Source organism: Styela clava, chromosome 8 (genome assembly GCF_964204865.1).
Source record: "Styela clava chromosome 8, kaStyClav1.hap1.2, whole genome shotgun sequence".
Taxonomy (NCBI): domain Eukaryota; kingdom Metazoa; phylum Chordata; class Ascidiacea; order Stolidobranchia; family Styelidae; genus Styela; species Styela clava.
In genome coordinates, this window is record NC_135257.1 from 34206 (window position 1) to 40317 (window position 6112).

Here is a 6112-nt window from a genome sequence, read left to right on the forward strand (position 1 = left end):
TTTAGCAGGATTCTTGGTGTTTTTTGACGGTTTTTCACTGTTTTTAAACGTTTTAGCAAGGTTCTTGGTGTTTTTTGACGGTTCTTCACTGTTTTTAAGCGTTTTAGCAGGGTTCATGGTGTTTTTTAACGGTTTTTCACTGTTTTTAAGCGTTTTAGCAGGGTTATTGGTGTTTTTTGACGGTTTTTCAATGTTTTTTAAGCGTTTTAGCAGGGTTTTTGGTATTTTTTGATGGTTTTTCACTGTTTTTAAGCGTTTTAGCAGGGTTCTTGGTGTTTTTTGACGGTTTTTCACTGTTTTTAGGCGTTTTAGCAGGGTTATTGGTGTTTTTTGACGGTTTTTCACTGTTTTTAGGCGTTTAGCAGGGTTCCTGGTGTTTTTTGACGGTTTTTCACTGTTTTTAAGCGTTTTAGCAGGGTTATTGGTGTTTTCAGACGGTTTTTCATTGTTTTCAATCGTTTTGGCAAGGTTATTGTGGTTTTTAGACGAATTTTCACTGTTTTTAAGCGTTTTAGCAGGGTTTTTGGTGTTTTTTGACGGTTTTTCACTGTTTTTGAGCGTTTTAGCAGGGTTCTTGGTGTTTTTTAACGGTTTTTCACTGTTTTGAAGCGTTTTAGCAGGTTTATTGGTGTTTTTTGACGGTTTTTAATGTTTTTAAGCGTTTTAGCAGGGTTTTTGGTGTTTTTTGACGGTTTTTCACTTTTTTTAAGCGTTTTAGCAGGGTTTTTGGTGTTTTTTGACGGGTTTTCACTGTTTTTAAGCGTTTTAGCAGGGTTCTTGGTGTTTTTTGACAGTTTTTCACTGTTTTTAGGCCTTTAAGCAGGGTTCTTGGTGTTTTTTAACGGTTTTTCACTGTTTTTAAGCGTTTTAGCAGGGTTATTGGTGGTTTCTAGACGGTTTTTTAATGTTTTTAAGCGTTTTAGCAGTGTTTTGGGTGTTTTTTGTCGGTTTTTCACTGTTTTTACGCGTTTTAGCAGTGTTCTTGGTGTTTTTTGACGGTTTTTCACTGTTTTTAGGCTTTTTAGCAGGGTTCTTGGTGTTTTTTGACGGTTTTTCACTGTTTTTAGGCGTTTTAGCAGGGTTCTTGGTGTTTTTTGACGGTTTTTCACTGTTTTTTAAGCGTTTTATCAAGGTTTTTGATGTTTTTTGACTGTTTTTCACTGTTTTTAAAGATTTTAGCAGGGTTCTTCGTGTTTTTTGACGGTTTTTCACTGTTTTAATCGTTTTAGCAGGGTTCTTGATGTTTTTTGACGGTTTTTCACTGTTTTTAAGCGTTTTAGCAGGATTCTTGGTGTTTTTTGACGGTTTTTCACTGTTTTTAAACGTTTTAGCAAGGTTCTTGGTGTTTTTTGACGGTTCTTCACTGTTTTAAAGCGTTTTAGCAGAGTTCATGGTGTTTTTTAACGGTTTTTCACTGTTTTTAAGCGTTTTAGCAGGGTTATTGGTGTTTTTCGACGGTTTTTCAATGTTTTTTATAAGCGTTTTAGCAGGGTTTTTGGTGTTTTTCGATGGTTTTTCACTGTTTTTAATCGTTTTATCAGGGTTCTTGTTGTTTTTTGCCGTATTTTCACTGTTTTTAGGCGTTTTAGCAGGGTTATTGGTGTTTTTTGACGGTTTTTCACTGTTTTTAAGCGTTTAGCAGGGTTCCTGGTGTTTTTCACTGTTTTTGAGCGTTTTAGCAGGGTTATTGGTGTTTTCAGACGGTTTTTCACAGTTTTCAATCGTTTTGGCAGGGTTATTGGTGTTTTTAGACGAATTTTCACTGTTTTTAAGCGTTTTAGCAGGGTTTTTGGTGTTTTTTGACGGTTTTTCATTGTTTTTGAGCGTTTTAGCAGGGTTTTTGGTGTTTTTTGACGGTTTTTCACTGTTTTTAAGCGTTTTAGCGAGGTTCTTGGTGTTTTTTGACAGTTTTTCATTGTTTTTAGGCGTTTTAGCAGGGTTCTTGGTGTTTTTTAACGGTTTTTCACTGTTTTTAAGCGTTTTAGCAGGGTTATTGGTGGTTTCTAGACTGTTTCTTTTATTGTTTTTAAGCGTTTTAGCAGTGTTTTGGGTGTTTTTTGACGGTTTTTCACTGTTTTTACGCGTTTTAGCAGTGTTCTTGGTGTTTTTTGACGGTTTTTGACTGTTTTTAAGCGTTTTAGCAGGGTTCTTAGTGTTTCTTGACGGTTTTTCACTGTTTTTAAGCGTTTTAGCAGGGTTCTTGGTGTTTTTTGACGGTTTTTTACTGTTTTAAATAAGTTTTATTCTGAAAAGTCGGTTTTCTGTAGATAAAGATTATTTTTTCTTGGTTTAAAATGCGTTGCGCACCCCATCTTCTCTGCGATTTCGTATTTATAAAAGCAGGCTATTCTACCATGGCCCATTAGATGTGATTTCATTGACTGTTGTTAGGTTTTGTTTGTTCGTTTATAATTCAGGGGTGGTCGGGTGGCCAACCTGCTTTTGACCGCGATCGACTAAAATCGTCAAAATAGCTCGCCATCGACTGATCGGTAATAAAGTCATGCAAAAAAAACGAACGAGTATTGAGTATACAGATATATATATACTGTACGCACGCATACAAAAAATCCGCCGTTGCCAATACGCCAATCGGTTCTTTCGACTAATTCTTAAAAATCGTCGCAAAAATTTGTATTTTTCATGTTCCATTTAATTTGTTAATTTGATTATGTAAGTGTTCCCGGAGTAAATGTTTCATTATTCAAGATTTATTCAAATCATACAATTCAGATCTAAAACCTCCCTCAGTCAAGACACACGATGTTCGACAAGTTCATAGTCGATAGAAAGAAATCTTTTCTACCTTTTAAATGGTTAATAATCTATATGTAGCAGTTATTTTAAATGAAAACGTGCTATTAAATTAGTAAATGAAAATCAGTATTCATATCATATTTTTTATATTAAAAATCTCGTTATTCTCTACATCTTCCAAAAATGAGCCCTAGTGTTCGAAAAAAAATTTTGAAGACAATTCGTTATTTTCGGGAAAAACGGAATGATTAGGTACTCACTCGGAATCGTGAAAATATTGTTTGAACACTGTTTTTAATAATTGTATTTCGAATCAAGAGTCTGAAGAAAGTGCAATAGATATAGTACTTTGTGTTAAATTGGTGTTCTCTTTGCGGCCCCTAGAATTCGTTTCGCGGCCCTTAGATTGGAAAGCCCTGCTCTATGCAACTATAATAAACTTATGAATGCCAATTCTTCAGAAAGTAGTAATAACTATTACTAAATATTGATAAAAACTAAAACATTTCAGACGTAGAAGAGAATTATTTCAAAGCTAATATGCATATTAATTTCATAAAGAGGTCAAGTACAATGTATCATTTTCTTAAAGATATTTTCACACTCTACTCAACTGTAATAAACTCATGCATACATAATACTGAATATTGACCGAAAATAAATCATTTCGGACGTGGCAGAGGATTATATTAAAGCTAATTTGCATATTAACTCCCAAAAGAGGTCAAGTTTGTTTTATCTTTTTCTGAAAGGTATTTTTATACTCTATCCAACTGTTTTTTATAAGCGTTTTAGCAGGGTTTTTGGTGTTTTTTGATGGTTTTTCACTGTTTTTAAGCGTTTTATCAGGGTTCTTGGTGTTTTTTTGACGGTTTTTCACTGTTTTTAACCGTTTTCGCAGGGTTTTTGGTGTTTTTTGACGGTTTTTCACTGTTTTTAAGCGTTTTAGCAGGGTTCTTGGTGTTTTTTGACAGTTTTTCATTGTTTTTAGGCGTTTTAGCAGGGTTCTTGGTGTTTTTCAACGGTTTTTCACTGTTTTTAAGCGTTTTAGCAGGGTTCTTGGTGTTTTTTGACGGTTTTTTACTGTTTTAAATAAGTTTTATTCTGAAAAGTCGGTTTTCTGTAGATAAAGATTATTTTTTCTTGGTTTAAAATGCGTTGCGCACCCCATCTTCTCTGCAATTTCGTATTTATAAAAGCAGGCTGTTCTACCATGGCCCATTAGATGTGATTTCATTGACTGTTGTTAGGTTTTGTTTGTTCGTTTATAATTCAGGGGTGGTCGGGTGGCCAACCTGCTTTTGACCGCGATCGACTAAAATCGTCAAAATAGCTCGCCATCGACTGATCGGTAATAAAGTCATGCAAAAAAAACGAACGAGTATTGAGTATACAGATATATATATACTGTACGCACGCATACAAAAAATCCGCCGTTGCCAATATGCCAATCGGTTCTTTCGACTAATTCTTAAAAATCGTCGCAAAACTTTGTATTTTTCATGTTCCATTTAATTTGTTAATTTGATTATGTAAGTGTTCCCGGAGTAAATGTTTCATTATTCAAGATTTATTCAAATCATACAATTCAGATCTAAAACCTCCCTCAGTCAAGACACACGATGTTCGACAAGTTCATAGTCGATAGAAAGAAATCTTTTCTACCTTTTAAATGATTAATAATCTATATGTAGCAGTTATTTAAAATGAAAACGTGCTATTAAATTAGTAAATGAAAATCAATATTCATATCATATTTTTTATATTAAAAATCTCGTTATTCTCTACATCTTCCAAAAATGAGCCCTAGTGTTCGAAAAAAATTTTTGAAGACAATTCGTTATTTTCGGGAAAAACGGAATGATTAGGTACTCACTCGGAATCGTGAAAATATTGTTTTAACACTGTTTTTAATAATTGTATTTCGAATCAAGAGTCTGAAGAAAGTGCAATAGATATAGTTCTTTGTGTTAAATTGGTGTTCTATTTGCGGCCCCTAGAATTCGTTTCGCGGCCCTTAGATTGGAAAGCCCTGCTCTATGCAACTATAATAAATTTATGAATGCCAATTCTTCAGAAAGTAGTAATAACTATTACTAAATATTGATAAAAACTAAAACATTTCAGACGTAGAAGAGAATTATTTCAAAGCTAATATGCATATTAATTTCATAAAGAGGTCAAGTACAATGTATCATTTTCTTAAAGATATTTTCACACTCTACTCAACTGTAATAAACTCATGCATACATAATACCTAATATTGACCGAAAATAAATCATTTCGGACGTGGCAGAGGATTATATTAAAGCTAATTTGCATATTAACTCCCAAAAGAGGTCAAGTTTGTTTTATCTTTTTCTGAAAGGTATTTTTATACTCTATCCAACTGTAGTAAACTTATGTGTGGCAAGTCTTCAGAAAATAGTAATATATACTACTAAATATTGCCCGAAAATAAATCATTTTGGACTTGACAGATGGTTATTTCAATGCTAATTTACATATTAACTTACAAAATAGGCCAAGTTTATTTTATCATTTTCTGAAAGGTATTTCAATATTCTATTTAACTGTAGTAAACTCATGCGTGGCAAGTCTTCAGAAAATAGTAATATATACTACTAAATATTGACCAGAAATAAATCCTTTCGGACGCGTCAGAGGATTATTTTAAGGCTAATTTGCATATTAACTCCCCAAAAAGGGCAAGTTTATTTTATCATTTTCTGTAAGGTATTTTTATACTCTATCTCACTGTAGTAAACTTGTGCGTGGCAAGTCTTCAGAAAATAGTAATATATACTACTAATTATTGACCGAAAATAAATCCTTTCGGACGTGGCAGAGGATTATATTAAAGCTAATTTGCATATTAACTCCCAAAAGAGGTCAAGTTTATTTTATCCTTTTCTGAAAGGTATTTTTATACTCTATCCAACTATAGTAAACTTATGCGTGGCAAGTCTTCAGAAAATAGTAATATATACTACTAAATATTGACCGAAAATAAATCATTTTGGACTTGACAGAGGATTATTTCAATGCTAATTTACATATTACCTTCCAAAATAGGCCAAGTTTATTTTATCATTTTCTGAAAGGTATTTCAATACTCTATTTAACTGTAGTAAACTTATGCGTGGCAAGTCTTCAGGAAATAGTAATATATACTACTAAATATTGACCGAAAATAAATCATTTTGGACTTGACAGAGGGTTATTTCAATGCTAATTTACATATCACCTTCCAAAATAGGCCAAGTTTATTTTATCATGTTCTGAAAGGTATTTCAATACTCTATTTAACTGTAGTAAACTTATGCGTGGCAAGTCTTCAGAAAATAGTAATATA